This window comes from Oncorhynchus mykiss, chromosome 17, assembly GCF_013265735.2.
Source record: "Oncorhynchus mykiss isolate Arlee chromosome 17, USDA_OmykA_1.1, whole genome shotgun sequence".
Classification (NCBI taxonomy): Eukaryota; Metazoa; Chordata; class Actinopteri; order Salmoniformes; family Salmonidae; genus Oncorhynchus; species Oncorhynchus mykiss.
Window position 1 is genome coordinate 71,902,344 of NC_048581.1, and position 23,718 is coordinate 71,926,061.

The window sequence follows — 23,718 nt, forward strand, 5'->3', positions numbered from 1 at the left end:
TGGAATCTGGGTGATAATATTGAATGCTGGGTGATAAAATGTAATGCTGCCTGGACCTTCCTTTCCTCCAACACACACTAACAATTATTACTGTAAGTCATGGGGTTCAACTCAGCAGGCAACCTATTACTACTGGTAGTTTGCCATTCTGATTTTCCTAATAGAGAGCATTATACAACGGGTGGGTCTAATCGTGGATAATGATTGGTTAAAACCACATTCCAGACGGTGTCTATTCTACAAGTTACCACCAGCTAAATCTATGACGTTGATATGCCTATTTACTCTGTTCCATCTCACTGCGCAATCCACTGTCTCATCAGCCCAGCAAGGCAATTCATAAACTTGATCTCTGCTATAAAAAGCATCTAGACATTATCTCACATTTATTTTAGACTAACATTCAGTTTTCAACAGTGGAGATTTGCATAAACCTTGCTGTCTGTCTCTCCAACATTTGCAACGTTGTTTCAAAATTCAAATTCGATCTCTAGTTGTCCCATAGTAACGAACGTGTCGAGAGTCGGAACGACGATTTAAATGTAAAAAATTTAAAATGAAACGAAGTACAGCTAGTTTACAGTCTTTCCAGCTTCCGTTTGAAGTAATTGTGTTAGCTGTGTTGTTGGCTAGCTCCTCTGAACAACAGTGTCCTGAGGAGACAGCACAATTTCTTTGCCAGGCAAAATCTCGCTTCATTAGCTCATTAATATGGATGTATAAACGTCACTAGAGTACCACTTAAACAAATGCAAATGCAGCTACTGTGTTGTTATTCTGGCTGCACTGTTTGACGTGACTGTCAGTTAGCCACAGTTGTCTAACTAGCAAGCAAGGGATAAGAATGTTGCTAGCCAGTATGGCAATGGAACAGTTAGAATGAACGACTGGGTCGCGTCCATAGATACAGAACAAAAAGACTGAACAACTGGGTTGCGTCTCTGACAACCAAACTGATAGAACAAACAACAAGCTGGCTTGGGTAGCAAACCTAGATTTGTGTCGGGACTATATATTGTGGAAGGATGAAATAGTATGAGTAAATACATTTTTTTCATGAAAATATGTCAACCATTATTTGAATATGTTGGTAACCCGTTGTATAAAAGTGATAACACCCTCGAAGCCGGTGCTTTGAGGATATATTGGCACGGTTTTCCGGCCCTCGATGAACAACACCCATGCCAATATATCCTTCAAACACTGGCTTTATCACTTAATTGTAAGCTGTAAGTACATGAACTGTGGGTTATGTCAAAGAGCAAATATGTCACACCCTGACCGTAGAAAGCCTTTTTATTCTCTATTTGGTTAGGTCAGGGTGTGACTAGGGTGGGCAATCTATGTTGTATTTTCTATGTTGGCCTGGTATGGTTCCCAATCAGAGGCAGCTGTCTATCGTTGTCTCTGATTGGGGATCATACTTAGGCAGCCTTTTTTCCACCTTTAGTTTGTGGGATCTTGTTTGTGTGTAGTTGCTTTCTGCACTGCATGTAGATTTACGTTCGTTTTTGTATTTTGTTGTTTTTTCGGTGTCATTTAAATAAAAGTAAAATGTACGCCTACCACGCTGCACCTTGCTCCAATCCATCACTAAATGATTGTGACAATATAACCCAAACAGCCACAGAGCCACAGCAGTGACAGGGACACGGAATCATAACCAACTTTGGAGTCAATGACAGATGCTCCACTCTGTGTGCCAAATGTGTTAGGAGAGACTTGTGTTGGGACGAGAGGGGGAGGCTCGGGACTGGGTGGCATGTGTTCTAGTTTTGAGCTGGGTTCAGTTAGCCATTCTCCTCTCTGCTGTGGCCAGTCTGCTTTCAGCCTGCCTATAGCCGCAGACAGTCCAATCAGAGGAGAGAGACAGTAGATGTCAGACTGACTCAAGTATAAGTGTATCTGCGTCTACAATGGATGAAGAGGGAAGAGCCATGTCTCTTTATTCAGCTAACCTGATTACAGCTATTTCCCAGCACACACTGTAATCTAAAAGCAACACCTGGACCGCTCTGTGATGCAAATAGAGGCAGTGCCAAAGCGCTGGCTGGCCACCAAAAGGAATTAAGGAGGAGTATTCAGGTCTGTGACCTTGGGAAGTCCCAGGTTCTGTCTATACAGAGATCTGGAAATTGTATATTATTACAAAATCACAGTGTAATGTGTATGTTAATCCCTTAGAGGGACTTTAAGAGGATAGACAGGTACGTCTGGAAAAATGGACAAGGATATTGCGTAAGGAGAATGATTGGAAAATGGGACAGAGAAGAGGAAGGGTAAGAGAGAGGCAGAGACAGACATACAGACAGACAGCGTGAGCGAAGAGCTCTCTAGTCATATGGTGATCAGTTAATTCTAGCCCTCCATGCTGTCTGTCTCCTCTTATTGAATAGGAGAAAGAGAGGCGCCTTGGCTTTACCAAAGGCCCAGGGATCAGATGGCTTCATCCTAGGCCTGGGTCATCCGATCCCCTCTTCGTCAGGCCAATTTCCCTGGCCTGATCACGCATACCAGCAGACTGTCAAGAGGAGACAGTGAGAGAAATCTATTTAATTTATGTCTGCCATGATGACTCTGAGCAGAGTCATTGCCTCCATCCCCCCAGTCTCACCTCCTCCTCACACCCATAATCCTGGAGCTGTCTGGAGGGGAGAGTTATACTCTGACCAGGGAGAGTGCACTTTGTCATACAGATGAAAAGAGAGGAAAAGGAGCGCGGGCAGGAGTGCTCTATAAACTTGTTTTATTACATGGCAGAGAGGCACTTCTGTTGAGCACATGGTTTTAATTAATGACACCAAGCTCTGTGCAGTCCATCCATTCAGTAGGCCACCTTGCAGAGCCGTAGATCTGAGGAACAACATGAGAAAGCCTGGAGGGCTGTATGGAGTCAGACCATCTACCCCCCACACAAACAAACGAGAGCAAAAATACATGTATTACCTTCATATCCATATTGTTTTCTGTTTATTTCCTGACAATTCTTTTATGATACGCCTTATTAGGGAGACCCTAATGCTCATTTGCATGCAAACTACATGAATGAATATACTTTTGCATAACTAATCCTGCGTGCAAAGTACTGTTCTACCACACTCCATTAAACTCTACAATACAACGATGATCTAAATTCCGGAGGATTTCCAGGGTTAATATGAAAAATACATAGGATTCAGGCAGTGGAAGTGCAGGGAGACATCAAAGGCATCACACAAAGACAGGAGGACAGTCCGCAAGAAACATTGATAAGGCACTTAAAACTCAAATCAAAAAAGTAGCAGAAAAACAAAAAGAATCCTTTAGATGGATAACTCATCATACAGAACAGAGGGCCGCATATTTGCAAGAAAAATCTTGAAATATAGATGACCAGATTACGTCCTGAACGGGCCAGTGTGCATTCCTACCTGCCTCCCTGCCTGTCCTCCTCGGCTGTGGCAATCCTTCATAGTGGGTCATGCATTATGAATGATGGAACACAAGAAGGGGAAAGTGTGACGTTTATTGTATAATTCTAATAATTCTCCAACGTTTGGTCATGGACCCACGGCCAGTCTGAGGCGTGATTGGCTGATGAAGAACGGACCAGCACGTAGGGGACCTATCTGTATCCAGACGATGTCAGAAGTAATACTGTAGCTTTGCACCTGGAAGTGATGCAGCGAAGCGTTTTAAACAATTAGGGTCAAAAGGCATTGATTGGGAGTGTGGGTGCCTCTGTTGGTGTTAGAATTGCTGCGAAGGGGGCTTTTCTGAAAGCGTTCAGACATTTTGGTGCCAGGAGTGAATCTCTGAGATATCAATAGTGAAATCAGAGAGTGTGAAAGCCCCAACCAACCCCTCCAATCCCACCGACAACTGGATAATACACAAGGACTGAAGGAGACGCTCTCTGTCTGAGCATGGTGCTCAACGTTTAAAATTATGTAAAATATGTACAGTATTATAAATGAAATCTGATTCATACTTGTGTCATATCTTCATTGTTTTTTATTGCACATGAAATTCTATATTTTGTTTAACATCCAGTTGGATATGGCCTTGGATTTTCCAATTCAAAAGCGGTTAGATTACCGTAAACATATTCACAAATAAATAGTGACTTGTAATTAGTTAGTACAAAATGCTGGAGGTCTACTGTATGCATATGTAAATCCGGTTTGAGGGAAGCCACTTTTTAATTCCATCTGATTAAATAAAGTAAAGCAGTTATCCGAGAACCCAAAGTGTAGAATCTGATCATGCATTTTTAATTTGCATGTGGTAACATCAGACGTCGAAAGGCTAAACATCTCTGCGATATTTTGTTCTCATAAAAGCCATAAATGAAATGAACAAATGTTTTAGGTGGTGAAATAAACAAAACTCAGTTGGCAGTGGCAAGAGGCAATTTCTTAGTTTAAGAGTAAGGCAAACTGCTTATTTCTTCTCATATTGTAGTAACTGTGATCTTAAGATGGTTTTGGAGGCTCTATTCATTTGGAGTTACCAGGTCTGGTGAACAAACAAACAAAAAGTAAATGGGTACAACATGTTAATTCATGTTTATTAGAGTTCACGACAGAAGGAGATTTAAAAATGATGGAAATACACTCTCCTCTTTAGGCAACGTAACGAAGGAGAGGACAATTGAGAAGGAACATATTTTACAAGTGCCCAACGAGTAAGCACAGCTTCACCTCAAGCAAACAGTCATATGCCTGCACGCATTCACCATATACACACACACACAAATCAGAATCAGTGATACCACGTGTGTCTTTGTGTCTTTGATGATTGAGAAGACAAGTAATTGAAAAGACAAGTAAGTGTGAGGAGCAACTCAAAGAGACACTCTTTCTTGTGTAGCATACGCAATTATGCTATTTGGATAGGTGGGCTTCAACATCCAAGCACAATGTCTGAGATACAGTATGTAAATCAATGCAGAATATACACTTTTCTGTAAACTGACTGTTTTGAGTGGATCTCATTTGCTGGACATGTGGTTTAGTGGTTGTTTGAAGCTTCTGTCTGCTGATGGTTTTTCTGTATGTTTACGTTTGTGTGTGTGCATGTCAGTGTGTGTATGAGTGTTTGTGTGTACTACTACTACTACTACCACACACACACACACCACACACACACACACACACACACACACACAGTGGCTCCAGTATAATGAGCAGCTGGCTGCTTTTCCACACATCTGAGGCTTCGATCAGAGATGTAGGGACGCCCAGTAGCAGGCCCTTAAACCAGAGAGAGAGCTCCATGGAGCGGTCGCACAAACATCCATTACTTCAGGCAGCAACTGTTTGCCTTGTCTAATCCAATGCATCACAGATCTAAGTGATTTACATTTTACATTACATTTTAGTCATTTAGCAGACGCTCTTCTCCAGAGCGACTTACAGTTAAATAAGACTGAGATTACTATTTAAAGAAGTAAGGTTTCAAATATTTCTGGAAGATAGGCAGAGGCTGCTCTCCTAGCATCAGGGGGATGCTGGTTCCACCATTGGTCTACCTGGACAGAGAATAACTTTTGACTGCCAAGTGACTAGAGATGGAAAAACAGAGTGCTGGGTTTGGGGCGTAGGGTTTTAGCATAGGCTGTAGGGAGGTGCAGTTCCCCTTGCTGCTGCGTAGGCAAGCACCATGGTCTTGTTGTGGATGCGAGATTCGACTGGAAGCTAGTGGAGTGTATGGAGGAGTGGGGTGACATGGGAGAACTCAGGAAGGCTAAGTGCCTTGCACCAGAATAGCGCCGGAGAAGATGGCTGACGTTTTACGTGCTCCTAACCAACTGTGTTTTTTGTTAGTTTTTTTTGCTTTGTTTGTAACTTATTTCTTTACTTATTCTGTACATAATGTTGCTGCTACCGTCTCTTATGACTGAAAATAACTTCTGGACATCAGAACAGTGATTACTCACCACGAACTGGAAGAAGCTTTTTCCTTTAATGAGTCTGACGAGTCCGATGTGAAGGATATACTGCTTTCTCGGGAACAGGCCCAAATCCCCATCATTTGCGTGAAGAAAAGACGGATAAAAAGGGGGCGGAGGTCAGGCTGCCTTACGAGAATTTGTAGGCGAGTGAGTAAACTCCCACTGCCATCCGTTCTATTGGCCAGCGTGCAATCATTTGAAAAATAAAATAGCCTAAAATCACACCCTGACCAAACAATACATAGAACATACAAAGCAAACTAAGGTCAGGGTGTGACAGCGATGTCTAATATTAACCTCTCTGAGCACGGAACCCGGTAGCGGGATGAAATTCGACAACATTCGGTGATCGCTACATAAATAGTCATATTAAACATTCATGAAAATACAACTGTCTCACATGTTTTGAAAGCCTAGAATCTTGTTAATCCAACTGCGTTGTCAGATTTAAAAAAGGATTTACTGAGAAAGAATACGATGCGATTATCTGAGGATAGAGCCCCATAAAAAACAGCTATTTCAACAAGCACAGGCGTAACAAAATCACAAACTGCAATAAAATAAATAGTTTACCTTTGACGATCTTCCTCTGTTAGCAATCCCAATGCTCATTGTTAAACAACAGTATTGTTTGATAAAATACATTTTTATAGCCTAACACAAAACATTTTGTGAACCGCTTGTGTCGTGAATTCCATCTCATTCCATTTTTCGACAACACACTCGAGGTAAATACACACACAGAACGTGACTTTTCCAGTCATGTTTGGTTTCTTTGCAATCAACTGGTTTGTTTGTAACACAACCAAACCTGATGGGTCATTTCGCGGGACGTATTGACTGAAAGAAACTGATTTGAAGACAACAAGTAATGACATCATTGTGCACCAATTATTTGCCCGCTGTTTCGTTGATTGACTGTATTTTAACCCAATGAACACTGATCGTCTTGAAATCTAGCTGTGTAGATAGCCAATGAGCTGAGGTAAACGGCCATATGTAATGTTTTTGTGTTGGAAGACCAACCCATGTAGTAAACTCCGGCTTAAAGAGGGTCATTCGCCATTGAAGTTTCATACCGGAAGGAGCAACGCATGTTGCGCACAGCGCTGTTTTGGTAAAGCGCATATTCAGCTGTTTATATATCATTCAGTATGGCGACTAAGTCAGGGAAAGCTAAATCTAAGTCTAGATATACAGATGTACACACAATTTTAGAAGAAATTGATCGAGGACGATTCATTTAGCGATTCCCAAATGGAGGAATATTTTTTGAACGGAGAGGACATCGTTTTGGACAGGTAAGTTCTTCTCATGCTAATGCCGTTGTTTGAAATAATAATATTAAATATTATTTGTGAAATGAAATAGCCTATTTGAGGCTGTTGAGGGGAGGGCAGGCCCACAACAATGGCCAAAGTTAAATGGAGGCAGTCGATACAGCTTTTCTGTCGTAATATAATAAAGACATTAGATTTAGCTGGTCTGTCATAATATAATAGAGACAGTAGATCTAGCTGAAATGTCATAATATAAATGAGACAGTAGATCTAGCAGGTCTATAATAATATATTCAACCTTATGTTCCCTGTACTCTATATATATATATATATATATGTTTATTATACCTGTTGATACAGGGCTCATATGTGAAACTATTCTAACTGAACATTTTCTTTCACAGTGACACTGACTCCGAATGGGAGCCCCCAGTGCCAAGGTGTCCATCCTCCACTGAAGCTGGTTCATCCAGCTCCTGCCACAAGTGGTGTTCATCTGCCCAAATGTATTTCTGCAAGCATGGGTGTGCTATGGCCCCTGGCATCAGCAGCATAATATTGTGCAGAGGACTGAGGGTCTTCCAAATATTGAAAGTGTTATTTGTAAATTTATATATATTTTTTCTTCATGTTTTTTCTCCATTTTGGGGGGGTGTGTTAGAATACCATGTTGGTATTTTGTATATAGTTATTCCATTCAAAATGTATAACTTCACCAATTTGGCCACTTGGGTACATTTGTGTTACTTGTGTGGGACACCTGGGTCACTTCATGATAAATGCCATGTAGCACACTCATTTTGGAAGTTATCATTCTGAAACTTTGTTTGCCATCTTATGTTTTTCACTGAAATTGTCCCCATCATCCTATCTGAATGTTTGTATTATCTTGTTCATTTTAAAGATGATGATACAACAATAAAATAAAAAACGTGTCTTTTTTCATTGTATTATCTAAACCAGATCTATTGTGTTATATTCTCCTACATTCCATTCACATTTACACAAACTTCAGAGTTTTCTTTCAAATGGTACCAAGAACATGCATATCCTTGGTTCTGTGCCTGAGCTACAGGCTGTTAGATTTGGGTATGTCTTCAGGTGGAAATTGCAATAGTCCAGACGGGATATGACGAGTGGCTGGATTAGGACCTGTGCCGCTTCCAGTGTGAGGAAAGGTTGTATTCTACAGATGTTGTAGTTCATGAACCTGCAGGAGCGAATGACAGGGTGTTGTCTCGTGTCATTCCAAGGTTCTTTGCATTCTGGGACGGGGACACACTGAGTTGTTTACCGTGATAGAGAGGTCATGGAGCAGGCAGGCGTTCCCCGGAAGGATGAAACTTGTTGAAGTTGAGCTTGAGGTGGTGGGCCAACATCCAAGCTGAGACATCTGCCAAGCACACAGATGCGTGTCGCCACCTGGGTGTCAGAAGGGGGGATGTAAAAGGTTGTTGAGTGTCATCCGCATAACAATGATAGGAGAGACCATGAGAGGTTATGACTGAGCCGAGTGACATGGTGTATAGAGAAAAGAGGAGAGGGCTGATTTCTGTGCCGTGTACTGTATGTCTGCCAGTGTTCCATGCATGGCTGTGGGTGGCAGGTAACCTAGTGGTTCAGAGTGTTTGGCCAGTAACTGAAAGGTCACTGGTTTGAATCCCAGAGCTGGCAAGGTGGAAAAAACTACAAGGCAGTTAACCAACAACTGCGCCAATGACGTCGATTAAGGCAATCCACTGTACCTCTCTGATTCAGAGTGGTTGGGTTAAATGAGGAAGACACGTTTCAGTTGAATGCATTCAGTTGTGCAACTGACTAGGTATATCCCCTTTGTTAAAAAAATACTCTTTCAATTATCATATTTGAGATTTTTTACATGAGGATTGTCATGCTATTGGTGGTGTCAGAGTTTACTCCTATGTACAAGGCCTGTAGGTGGGTATACCCAAACACATTTTTGGCTTTCCATTAGACCTGGCATAACTAGGAAATCTGAGCGAGTTAAACAAATAATTCACACTACTTTTACTTTAAGTCTGATGCTATGAACATTGTCAAGCTGTTCAAGGTTCAGTATTGTATTCAGTCGGCTAGGCTTGACAGTGCCTCGATTGAAAATATTTCAAACAATTGCCAGGCTGCTGAGCTTGTAATTCTTCTGGTAAAGGCATGCTTCCAAAGCCAGGTATAACCTTTTAAACAAAGACACACTTACTATGCTCCAGGCAACATCTGCATGTTAGATTCTTTATAAACAAACAAAAACTATGCAAAAGCCACACAGCGCAAGATGAAGGAGAAGAGGTGATGAGGCAACTGTTTGACAGACAGCTGCAGATCGGCTGATCTCATTGTATTGACGTGCTTGGAATCTACATTTCCACTTCAAAGTTCTCCCTCTGTTTGTTTAGGAGGTACAGTGCCTTCAGAAATGATTCATACCACATTCCACATTTTTTATGTTACCGCCTGAATTCAAAATGGATGAAATAGATTTTTTTCTCACCCATCTACAAACAATACTCCGTAATGACAAAGTGAAAATACGTTTTTAGAATTCTTGGCAATGTTATCGAAACTTAAATACAGAAATTATTGCATTTACAAAAGTATTCGCACCCCATTTGCTATGACACTCCAAATTGACCTCAGGTGCATCCAATTTCCTTTGCTCATCCTTGAGATGTCACTATAACTTAATTGTAGTCTACCTGTGACTAATTCGATTTAGATAGAAACACACCTGTCTTTATAAGATACCACAGTTGACTGGCGGCTGGCTTCCGGGTTGGATGGCGCTGTGTTAAGAAGCTGTGCGGCTTGGTTGGGTTGTGTATCGGAGGACGCATGACTTTCAACCTTCGTCTCTCCCGAGCCCGTACGGGAGTTGTAGCGATGAGACAAGATAGTAGCTACTAAGCAATTGGATGCCACAAAATTGGGGAGAAAAATGGGTAAAATAAAATAAAAAATAAAAAAACAATGCACACCCACACACATGCACACTGCGTCGTTGTGGTGCACAAAGTGACTCCCTAATCATGATGGAGCTGGTCTATTCTCTCTCAGTAGTTAGTATTGCCACAGTGGACAGATAGTGTTCCATACTCTAGACAGGTCTCCCCCTTAAAACTTCTTAGGGCTAGGCCATGTTTTCTCTTCAATTTCCGCCTGACTGACATGCCCAAAGTAAACTGTCTGTTGCTCAGGCCCTGAAGTCAGGGTATGCATATAATTGGTACCATTGGAAAGAAAACACTTTGAAGTTTGGTGAAATGTTAAAATAATGTAAGAAAATATAACACAATAGATATAGTAGGAGAAAATACAAAGAAAATCCAACCAGAATACATTTTGTTTAGGGAGACCATGCTCTTACAATGGCAAGTATAAGGGCATACTCAATTCTAGCTCCCTCCTGCAATTCCTATGGCTTCCACAGTGTGTCAGCAGTCTATGTTCAAGGTTTCAGGCTTGTAATTTCCAAAACAAATAAGAAATATCATTTTTAGTACTTGGACCCAGTCTTGGAAATTTGTGTATTTTTTTTTTTTATTTTTTATTTTTACCTTTATTTAACTAGGCAAGTCAGTTAAGAACAAATTCTTATTTTCAATGACGGCCTAGGAACAGTGGGTTAACTGCCTGTTCAGGGGCAGAACGACAGATTTGTACCTTGTCAGCTCGGGGATATGAACTTGCAACCTTTCGGTTACTAGTCCAACGCTCTAACCACTAGGCTACCCTGCGTATGCACGTGCCATGAAGAAAGGACACACCTGCTAAAATCGTTTTCCTATTGAACATACTTCTTTCTGTAACAAATATTATAGTTTGATTACATTTTAGGTTATCTGAGGAGTAAATAGAAACGTATTTTGACTTGTTGAAACAAAGTTTAGGGGTAGATTTTCAGATTCCTTTTTCTCCATGTTGATCGAGTGGATTACTTAAATCGATGGCGCCAACTAAACAGACTTTATGGGATATAAAGCACTATGTCTAACTAACTTTATCTAACAAAATGACACTAGATGTTATAGCTGGGACCCTTTGGATGACAAATCAGAGGAAGATTTTCAAAAAGTAAATATTATATACTATATTTAATAGCTTTTTTGGAATTTATGAAAACTGTGCCGGTGGAAAAATATTTTGATGTGGGGCACCGTCCTCAAACAATCGCATGGCATGTTTTCACTGTAATAGCTACTGTAAATCGGACAGTGTAGTCAGATGAACAGGAATTTAAGCTTTCAACCGATATAAGACACTTCTATGTACCTAAATGTTTAATATCCATCATTTTTATGATTATTTATTTGAATTGCGCTCCCTCCAGTTTCACAAGAAGTTGTCTTGCTAGTGGGACGCCTAGGTTTAAGAAGTTTTAAGAGCTGTTGAGGAATGTTCTGAGTACATCTGAATGGCCACTGCCTAGCCCTTATTATGTGTCTTACTGAGGCCTCATTCACTGCTTGCTGATACATGAATGAAGCTCCAAACCATTTGGTTTATGAGTCATTGAAAAGGATATGATAAGGACTCATAAATCATGACAGATTTATGTTGATCAGTTTCAGATTGAGTGTCTATATCATCCACTGAGATGATGACATGACAAAAGCTTCAAAGCGATCTATTGATTTCAGGCCAGAGTGACACATTTTGACAGTGCATATGACAACTTTGGACCATCTTTAAATTTCAGTAATTTAGCACACGCTCTTATCCAGACCAATTAGGGTTAAGTGCCTTGCCAAGGGAACATCAATAGATTTTTCACATAATCGGATCAGGCATTCAAACCAGCAACCTTTTGGTTACTGGCTCAGCGCTTTTAACCACTATGCTACCTGAGCAATTTAAACAAGTTGAAGGCTCAAAGCATGTTCATTTAGTTGCTTAATGGCCTCAACGTTTCCCCAGGTACTGGTTTATCTGGTCCTAAATGCACCAATACCGTGGGCCAGATTCAATCATACTTGCCTCTATTATGTATTTATGTATTCATTTTTTTATGCCCACTATTTGTAAATACTGCTGGGTTTGATTTCATTAAAGTCTTTATATCACCAGATAGATCCATTCAGATATGTATCATATAGAATAAATGGAGTCTTTACCCTGACCTTTATGAGACTGGGAGCTCAAGGCTTCTCTTGCTGCATCTGATTACATCATAATCTCAGATAATGATGTCATATATCAATGAGCCATATAACATGTGATTAACTGCTGCTTTCTCTAGTGTTATGTATGTGTACGTTACAGGGAAACATGCCTGAAGACAATTGATTTCATCCTTCTGGAGCAGAAATGTCTTTGTTGTATTTCAGCTAAGCATCTCCTTCATCTTACTTACAGTATTGACAACAGAGAGAGCATCTTGGCAAGGTTACAGCTGCCTCACCCCAACTCCCCATCTTGACAACATGACAACCTGGCTTTTTCATGATAACTTTATTCACATTACATACATGTGGCTTCTCCCAGAGAGCTGTGTTCATTGGGACATCATGTGTGAACGTTGCCTTGAGAGCACCAGTGAAAATAAACCATGGTTCTTCTAGTGTTAAGTGTTCCTTTGGAGGAGAAGGGAAAAACAAACATTTCTCTTGGCAGACACTGACAAAGACATAGAAGAAGAGAGAGAGAAAGGGAGAGGGAGAGAAAGCAAATATATGTTTTATTTCAACACATCCAAATATATCTGAGCGATGCTTTGCCAAATATGTGGGACCTATTTATGTCAGTGTGCGTTAGTGCATCGTACTTCCAGGCTGAAAGAGATGCATCAACCCCTCAACAGAGACCTCTATTCTGTGGCAGAGCTACAACTCACACTCCAAGGACAAGCCTATAGAGAGGGCTCTTTCCTCGCTTTAACCCAGATTTAGAGTAGATCACCCTAAATACACTATATGACCAAAACTATGTGGACACCTGCTCGTCGAACATCTAATTCCAAAATTATGGAAATTAATATGGAGTTATCCCCCCTTTGCTGCTATAACAGCCTCCACTTTTCTAGAAAGGCTTTCCACTAGATGTTGGAACATTGTTGCGGGTACTTGCTTCCATTCAACCACAAGAGCATTAGTGAGGTTGGGCACTGATGTTGGGCGATTAGGCCTGGCTCGCAGTCGGCGTTCCAATTCATCCCAAGGTGTTCGATGGGTTTGAGGTCACGGCTCTATGCAGGCCAGTCGAGTTCTTCCACACCGATCTCGACAAACCATTTCTGTATGGACCTTGCTTTGTGCATGGTGGCACTGTCATGCTGAAACAGGAAAGGGCCTTCCCCAAACTGTTGCTACAAAGTTGGAAGCACAGTATCGTTTAGAATGTCATTGTATGCTGTAGCGTTAAAATTTCCCTTCACTGGAACTAAGGGGCCTAGCCCGAACCATGGAAAACAATCCCAGACCATTATTCTTCCTCCACCAAACTTTACAGATGGAACTATGCATTCGGGCAGGTAGCGTTCTCCTGGCATCCGCCAAACCCAGATTTGTCTGTCGAACTGCCAGATGGTGAAGTGTAATTCATCACTCTAGAGCAGTTTGACGAGCAGTTATTGTGCTGACGTTGCTTCCAGAGGTAGTTTGGAACGCGATAGTGAGTGTTGTAACTGAGGACAGATGATTTTTACGAGCTGTGCGCTTCAGCACTCGGCGATCTTTTTCTCTGAGCTTGTGTGCCCTACCACTTCGTGGCTGAGCCGTTATTGCTCGAACTGACTTTTTGGAAAGGTGGCATCCTATGATGGTGCCACGTTGAAAGTCACTGAGCTCATCAGTAAGGCCATTCTAGTGCAAACGTTTATCTATGGCGATTTCATGGCTGTCTGCTCTATTTTTTACACCTCAGCAATGGACGTGGCTGAAATAGCCAAATCCACTAATTTGAAGGGGTGTCCACATACTTTTGTATATGTAGTGTATGTTCTTCCAAATGGCCCAAGCCAGATGAAGTTGATAAGTTACAAGTATGTCAGGCCAAATGACCCTTCCAGAGGGGTCAGGATATAGACGGTAGAGTTAATTCAAAAGATCTTAAGAAAACACCAAGCAATAGCATTGATTACAAGCATCTAATGATCTAGGAATGTCAACAAAAGTTTGGTTTGATCTGACGTTAAGCGAACTGAGATTGAGAGATGTTTGCATAGACAGAAAGCCAATTGAGTCGGTAAGATTGCAAACTCTGCTTTCTGACTCACAGATCACAGAGGAAGAATCGGAGAACAAAGGATGATGAGGAGCATAGCGATGTCAGTGTACGACTCTAACCAGGGTTGTCAACCAGGGAAGCTTGGCTCCTCCTACTCAGTGGCTCCTGTACTAAACTGGGTGGTATCCTGTCCCATTCAATAGGCAGTGATTTAAATGGAATTGGGTGGAGTGAGGCTTCAGAGAGGACATAAGCAGTGGCTGTATTTTTATCCTATGGCATCCTATTAACATCCTATTGCCAACCAGAATCATGTGGCAGTGCCACATAATCAATCATAGAATCTAATGTCGGATGAAATCTAATTGCAATCACCATAGAGATCATGTAGTTTGAAGCTGGAAATGACAGACATTTTGTTTTTTACATACAGTACCAGTCAAAAGTTTTTCTTTATTTACATCAAAACTATGAAACAACACATAAGGAATCATGTAGTAACCAAAAAAGTAGCCACCTTTTGCTTTGATGACAGCTTTGCACACTCTTGGCATTCTCTCAACCAGCTTCATGAATGCATTTAAATTAACAGGTGTGCCTTGTTAAAAGTACATTTGTGGAACTTCTTTCCTTCTTAATACGTTTGAGCCAATCAGTTGTGCTGTAATAAGGTAGGGGTGGTATACAGAAGATAGCCCTATTTGGTAAAAAAAAACAAGTCCATATTATGGCAAGAACAGCTCAAATAAGCAAATAGAAATGACAGTCCATCATTACTTTAAGACATGAAGGTCTGTCAATTTGGAAAATTTCAAGAACTTTGAAAGTTTCTTCAAGTACAGTTGCAAAAACCATCAAGCGCTATGATGAATCTGGCTCTCATGAGGACTGCCACAGGAAAGGAAGACCCATAGTTACTTCTGCTGCAGAGGATAAGTTCATTAGACTTAACTGCACCTCAAATTCCAGCCCAAATAAATGCTTCACAGAGTTTAAGTAACAGACACATTGCAACATCAAATGTTCAGAGGAGACTACGTGAATCAGGCCTTCATGGTCGAATTGCTGCAAAGAAACCACTACTAAAGGACACGAATAAGAGGAAGAGACTTGCTTGGGACAAGAAACAAGCAATGGACATTAGACCGATTGAAATCTGTCCTTTGGTCTGATGAGTCCAATCTTGAGATTTTTGGTTCCAACCGCTATGTCTTTGTGAGATGTAGAGTAGGTGAATGGATGATCTCTGCATGTGTGGTTCTCACCATTAAGCATGGAGGAGGAGGTGTGAAGGTGTGGGGGTGCTTTGCTGATGACACTGTTATTTAGAATTCAAGGCACACTTAACCAGCATGGCTACCACAGCATTCTGCCGACATATGCTATCCCATCTGGTTTGCGCTTAGTGGGACTATCATTTGTTTTTCAACAGGACAACGACCCAACACACCTCCAGGCTGTGTAAGGGCTATTTGACCAAGAAGGAGAGTGATGGAGTGCTGCATCAGATGACCTGGCCTCCACAATCAACCGACCTCAACCCAATTGAGATGGTTTGGGATGAGTTGGACCACAGAGTGAAGGAAAAGCAGCCAACAAGTGCTCAGCATATGTGGGAACTCCTTCAAGACTGTTAGAAAAGCATTGCAGGTGAAGCTGAATGAGAGAATGCCAACAGTGTGCAAAGCTGTCATCAAGGCAAATGGTGACTACTTGATCTAAAATATAATTTTGTTTGTGTTACGCCCTGACCTTAGAGAACCTTTCATTTCTCTATTTTGGTTAGGTCAGGGTGTGACTTGAGTGGGTAGTCTAGTTTTTTATTTTCTATGTTGGCCTGGTATGGTTCCCAATCAGAGGCAGCTGTCTATCGTTGTCTCTGATTGAGGATCATACTTAGGCAGCCTTTTCCCACCTGTTGTTTGTGGGATCTTGAATTTGTATTGTTTCTTTTTAGCCCTACAAAGCTGTATGTTTTGTTTGTTACTCTTTCTTGTTTTGTGCCGGTTATCATAAATAAATAATGATTAACCTACCCCACGCTGCATCTTTGTCCGACCATCCTTCCAACAACGATCGTTACAATTTGTTTAAAACATGATTTGGTTACTACATGATTCCATATGTGTTATTTCATAGTTTGGATGTCTTCACTATTATTCTACAATGTAGAAAATAGTACAAATAAAGAAAAACCCTTGAATGAGTCGGTGTATACAAACTTTTGACTGGTACTGTATTTAAAATTCATGCTTTTCCTTTTAAAACATCAATATTAGAATCAATAATTTAGACCATTCTTTTTCACCTTTCAATTTACATTTCAAAATTCATAGAGGGATATAAGTTATTATAATGGCCACAGTAGTAACCCCAAACACTGTTTACCTAATACAAATCTCCTAACTAATTCCTATAGTTATCTGTCAGTTGGTCATGTTAAATCAATCATACAATGTATTTTAAGGTTTTAAAGACACAACATGAAAGGAGAATGCAGCCACTCTTAAAAACAAGTTCATATCTGCCCAGTATACAACAAATGTACTAATTCTCCACGACAAGAGTGATTTTATTTCTTTAACTTTATCAATATTTTCTGCAACTGAGTGAAATGTCGAAACCTCAGAATGGGTCTTCAATACCCCAGGAGATTTCAGTTGAACTGTAGCATACTGTGCTGTCATTCTTTTATTTGTTATAGGGGTCAAGATGGTTGAATGTCTGATCAATTCAGCTGAATTCCTTTGAGAATGAAGCAGCCCATGAATAGCCAAAGGATTGACTGTGGGGTTTCAGTACGATTCATTCACTCACAGTTTTAAAAGGTCATTAGTGGTGGGCACAGGCTCTCTTGTCGAAACACCAATATGTCTTCATAGGGGGGCAGGCCTGAACAATCCCTGCTGTGCCTTTCCTCCATTCTTGTTTGTGTCACTTTGCACGCAAGACCAAACAAGCCCATGAATGTCATCTCTCATCCAATCATTCCCCGTGTACGGAGACCAAATACTTATGTACAACATTTAGGAACATTATGGAACCACACAGGCCAAATTAGATGAAGGGACATAGAAGGATAGGGGAGAGGAGGATCAAGGAAGGATGGAAGGATGAGTGGGATCATTTGGTTCAGCAGTATGTAATCTTGACAGAAAAGCGGACTCTTCAGACCCTGTGAAACCAGATTGTAGAGGATGATAAGGAGAAGAGGGGGGGTGGGGTGGAAAAGGAGAGAAGAGACCACAGCTGTTAGTATACATAGGGCTCCTGAGTAGCGCAGCGGTCTAAGGCACTGCATCTCAGTGTTAGAGGCGTCACTACAGACCCTGGTTAGATCCTGGGCTGTATCATAACCGGCCGTGATCGGGAGTCCCATAGGGTGGGGCACAATTGACCCAGCGTCTTCCGGGTTAGGTGAGGGTTTGGCCGGGGTAGGCTGTCATTGTAAATAAGAATTTGTTCTTAACTGGCGTGCCTGGTTGTATAAAGGTAAAATATGAAACAGTACTGGGTAGATGATTATGGTAATGAGGACAGAATGGGTGGAGGGGATAGGGAAGGGACAGAGGAGATGAGGAAAGAAAGTAAACCAACAACCTGGTGAGAGTAAGAAAAGAGGAGATTGAAATAGAGTCCTGGTGGCATAGAAACAACAGAGTAGGAGTGGGTTGCTTGTCATAAGGGATTGAGAAAAGGAGGAGAAGAAACTTTGTGAGGATGGATGTAGATGGCAGATAATGCAAACAACCAAGGATGTTCCTGAAAGGTCAGCCTGTCTGATTGGGTGATGTAGGTTGTTTGCTTTGACTGATGACCTTGTCTCTCCTGTGTGTTTTACATTTATGGCTCCATCAATAACAAGCTCATTATGTGTCCATGTGTATCTAGGACCCTGGACACACATTATGTGACATGCTATTGGAGAACTGGCAGGATGCTAGATGGTTATTTACTGTGGAATGCATGCTGTCTAGTCAGGATGAAGCCTGTTCTAGTTTAGGACGGTGATGAGGTAGATGACGAAGTTTTAAGACAAAACCTTGTTTACTTTTCCTCTCTTATCCAAAAAATAAATCAATACCCATTCCACCTCTGAATGGCACACATACACAATCCATGTCTCAATTTAACAAGTGACATCAATAAGGGATCCTAGCTTTCACCTGGATTCACCTGGTCAGTCTGTCATGGAAAGAGCAGGTGTTCCTAATGTTTTGGACACTTGTTGCATGTAATAGGGAGGGAGAAAGATCACCATTTGCTTTTGAAGACATTTAAAAGCCTTTCTGGATATGACACCCTGAAAATAACCTCTCACACATTACAGGTTGTACCAGGAGTGTAGCGAACCACTGAAGTGTTGCTCTGCATCTCTGTATGGGAGTTCATTATCAAAGAAAACGGGGGTGAGAAACAGAGAGGAAGAGAAAGAAAGAGAGAGAAATAAAGAGAGAGAGAGAGAAGGGAGACAGGAGAGCAGCAAGAGAGAGCAGAGCGATGAGGAACCAGTATTTCAATTACATTAAATAAATGTTTTTTTTAATCTTTGATGCAGGTTAATGAAACTAATTAGTCTTCATGGCGTAAACCCTTCTGGAGCGGCAGATAACTGCCAGAGGCTTAGATAGTGCCAGCCAATTCCTGGCCTACGAAGTAGAGGGGAAAAACAAACACAGATCCTTATTACTCTTCTAACCATTACACGAAAGGATTACACCAATCTTATGTCCTCTTTCGCCATTAGAGCCATATTCTGCATTTACATCAGACAGCCCATACAGTATTGTATTTGTTAGAGAATCTACTGTCCCTGGTAGTATTGGCTAGAGTGCGGTCATACATGAATACTGCTGGGCTCATCATTACATTGAAGTTTATTTTGGAGAAAGTACAATTGGAAATTGAGGTCTAGATAGAACATTCTGAAAATGCTTGAGTCTTTGACATCCTCATAAGCTTTGTAATCGGCAGATGGGACATCAAAAATATGAGGGTGACTGTGATTCTCAAAGGAGAGGGAGATAGACATACCAATCATGTCCTTTATCATTCATGTTCATCATGTTTCCCATCTAGCATATGGAGTATATTCTCTATTCTATCAAATGTAGAGTTATTTCATAAAGATGTTGAGTTAAATCATATTGCTGTTTCGCATCTGACCAATTTAAGATGAAATAAATTATGCCTATTGATATTAATATGTGAGGATACAATCTGTATTGTGTCTTTAATTTATAGAATATGTCTAAGCAAGAATGCATTGCACATATGGATGGCTAATCTTGAGCACTGAGTCATAGGAGTAAAGGCACTGAGCCTGCTGTCCATGGTGCTGAATAAGCAGCCGGAAGTACAGTATCATACTAAAACCAGCCCTTCTAGCTGTTTGTACAGTATACAAATAAGCTAGAAATCTGATTTATTTACAGTTGATTTTATTTAGAATTGAATAAAAGAGAACTGCCAAAATAAGAACTGCTAGATATCCAGAAAGAAAATGTAGAAGGTAAAAACTTGAGGTCAAGTTTAAGATTGTTAACACATCGATCTTACAAAGCATCACCTTGTGTGGCCTGTTTTAATACTGAACATTGATTGAGTGACCTTTATATAGGCTATATAGACAAGGCTCGCAATGGGGCAAAAATAGATTACTTCCACCTATATCTGCTTGTCAAAGCTCTCAGAAACCTTGGCCTTTCAATCAATACACAACTGCAGCTGCAGCCACATAAAAACATAATGAACAATTAAAGAGTATGGTGTTGAAATTGAATGAATGTAGTACATGAGAGAACTAGTTTCACTTCGTACAGACTGAAATAAGACCTCTCAATGACTAGGGGTTACGTGTAAAACCACGGCCACATTTTGATCAACAGTTGCTCTGGCATTCTCTAGTGCTGTACTCCTGAACCAGACTCTGACCTTGAGTCCTGATTGGTTTAAAAGGTGAAATCCCTCCTGTGTCCATCTCATTATACGTTTTTTTGCCTACTTAGAGGCGAGATAACGGTTGAACATTTTATCACATGTAGATTTGCTTCTGTTGTGTTGTACCTATTAAAAAAAGATGTGTTCTAAATTAAACTCTTTCAAATGTGATAATGTGATCACTCATTAAAGTGTGTTACAAAAGTGAGAAATATAACACTTTATACTGTGACTCAACTGACTTGAAGAGACTTCCACAACTCATGAAAAATATGCACTTATTGGAGATGACAGTAAGATTTACAGTGTAACGTTTGTAATAATGCTTAGCTCCACTGTCTCTTGTATCAAGAACCCTGCATCTGGAGTGAGATAGAAGTTGATGGTGAACTGCAGAGCTCCAACTAGGTCAAAACTATTTCTGGTCTCCCGCCATATGCTAAGAGGTGCTCCAACACACTTGCAGAGGCTGGTGGCAGAATATCAATCTAGCTGCAAATGAAACAGCTGGCACTGCGGATATACAAAACTCCTGGCACTTTCTGCCTGGTCAAAGCCAGGGTCCAGCAGCCAGCAGCTCATAGATTGGGTCTGGGTCTGATGAAACTGAGCCCACACAACAGAGAGAGGGATCACACCCTGTTCTATTCATCATGCATTGTTTGAAGATTGCTGTCTAACCCATAAAGAGATGGTAGCTTAGGTTACAAAACAACTAAAGTACCACCAGTACAACACAAACGTTGATTGATTTCGTAAACAGAAATGTGTTTCAAGAGTATAACTTAACCCTCATACTACAAACATATTTTACATACATGGATTACCAACTGGGGTAATGTTGACCGCAATAAATATTGGAAACAATCGCAACAAAAAAAACGATCATAGCAAAAAACGTAATTCTTATCAAAGCATCATTAGACATGTAAATAATGTTATCTGAAATAAAATGAAAAATACCAAAACAAACTTACAGAATTACAGTTCATTTGCATATTCTCTAAAACCAAAATTAATTTGTCCCTTAAAAATAATGTGCAGATTTTTTTCACATTGCAATCCACATACAGTAAGTGGCTCCCAGGTGGCACAGCGATCCTAGGCACTGCATCTCAGTGCTTGAGGGGTCACTACAGACACCCTGGTTCACAACCGGCCGTGATTGGGAGTCCCATAGGGCGGCGCACAATTGGCCCAGTATCGTCCGGGTTTGGCTGGTGTAGGCAGTCATTGTAAATAAGAATTTGATCTTAACTGACTTGGCTAGTTAAATTAAAGGTAAAAAAAATTAACAAAAATAGTACTGGGTAGATGATTAGGGTAATGAGGATAGAATGGGGGGGTGGGGGAGAAAGAGGAGATAATGATGGTAAATCAGGTTTTTAGTACTTACATTAAAAAATATATATTATTTAACCTTTATTTGTCACACCCTGATCTGTTTCTGTCACGCCTTTGCACCACACTCATCCAGAGTCCTCTGTTCATCACCTGTTTGTATCTGTTTGTTTCTCTGATTCTTCCCCAGCATAAGGCGCTCGTCGATTCAGACACAGCTGGGAATTTTATCGACAGAGCGTTAGCCCTTAGTGTAGGAATCCCCATTATTCCTGTAATTAGAACTGTCCCGGTTCACGCTCTGGATAGTCGACCATTAGGGTCCGGGCTAATCAGGGAAGCCACCATCTCCCTGACCATGGAGACGCAAGGGGCTCACAAGGAGAAAATCAGTCTCTTTCTCATTGACTGTCCTGCGTTTCCCGTGGTACTAGGCATTTCCTGGTTAGCTCTTCATAACCCCACTATTTCCTGGCAAAAGAGGGCTCTCACGGGGTGGTCGCGAGAGTGCTCGGGGAGGTGTGTAGGGGTTTCCGTTGGTGCTACCACGGTGGAAAGTCCAGACCAGGTCTCCACCGTGCGCATCCCCACAGAATATGCCGATTTGGCTCTCGCCTTCTGTAAAAAGAAGGCGACTCAATTACCACCCCATCGACGGGGGGTTGTGCGATAAATCTCCTGGAAGACGCTGCACTTCCTAGGAGTCACGTGTATCCCCTGTTGCAAGTGGAGTCGGTGGCTATGGAGACATATGTTTCTGAATCTCTGCGTCAGGGTTACATTCGGTCCTCCACTTCACCTTCCTCCTCGAGTTTATTTTTTGTGAAGAAGAAGGATGGAGGTCTACGCCCGTGTATTGACTACAGAGGTCTCAATCAAATCATGGTGAGGTACAGTTACCCGCTACCTCTTATCACCACGACGATTGAGTCAATGCATGGGGTGCGTTTCTTCACAAAACTGGATCTCAGGAGTGCATATAACCTGGTGCGTATTCGGAAGGGCGACGAGTGGAAGACAGCGTTTAGTACCACCTCAGGTCATTATGAGTACTTAGTCGTGCCGTACGGGTTGATGAATGCTCCATCAGTTTTCCAATCCTTTGTAGACGAGATTTTCAGGGACCTGCACGGGCAGGGTGTAGTGGTGTATATCGATGACATTCTGATATAATCCGCTACATGCTCCAAGCATGTGTCCTTGGCACGCAGGGTATATTGGAGGGGGGGGGGGGGGGGGGGGGGTACTGTCATGACTTCCGCCAAAGTCGGCTCCTCTCCTTGTTCGGGCGGCGTTCGGCGATCGACGCTCCATTTTTCATAAGTCCATTTGTTTTGTCTTGTTCCATACACACCTAGTTTTCATTCCCTAATCAATTTACATGTATTTAGTACTCTGTTCCCCATCATATCTATGTGTGTAACTGTTCATTGTTAACGATGTATGTTCACGCACGATACTTTTATATTTATGTTCCGTGTTTTTGGGCACTTTTGTCATTTTTTGTGCCTATTCTTGAACGGAATAAAAGTGTGCCTGTTTACTCTACTCTTCTCTCCTGCACCTGACTTCACCTCCCTTACACAGGCTTAACAGTTTCACCTGTCTTTGTGATTGTATCCACCCCCTCCAGGTGTCGCTTATTTTCTCCAGTGTGTTTATCTCTGTGTTTCCTGTCTCTTTGTGCCAGTTCGTCTTGTATGCTTCCAAGTCAACCAATGGTTTTCCCGTTCTCCTGCTTTTTGCATTTTCCCTTTTCTAGTCCTCCCGGTTTTGACCCTTGCCTGTTTCTGGACTTTGTACCCGCCTGCATGACCATTCTGCCTGCCTTGACCATGAGCGTGTTTGCCACTCTTTACCTCCTAGACTCTGATCTGGTTTTGACCTTTTGTCTGTCCACGACCATTCTCTTGTCTACTCCTTTGGATTAATAAACATTGTAAGACTCCAACCATCTGCCTCTTGTGTCTGCATCTGGGTCTCGCGTTGTGTCATGATAGTACGAACTGGCCATGACAGACCCACAGACTTGGACCAGCTTCG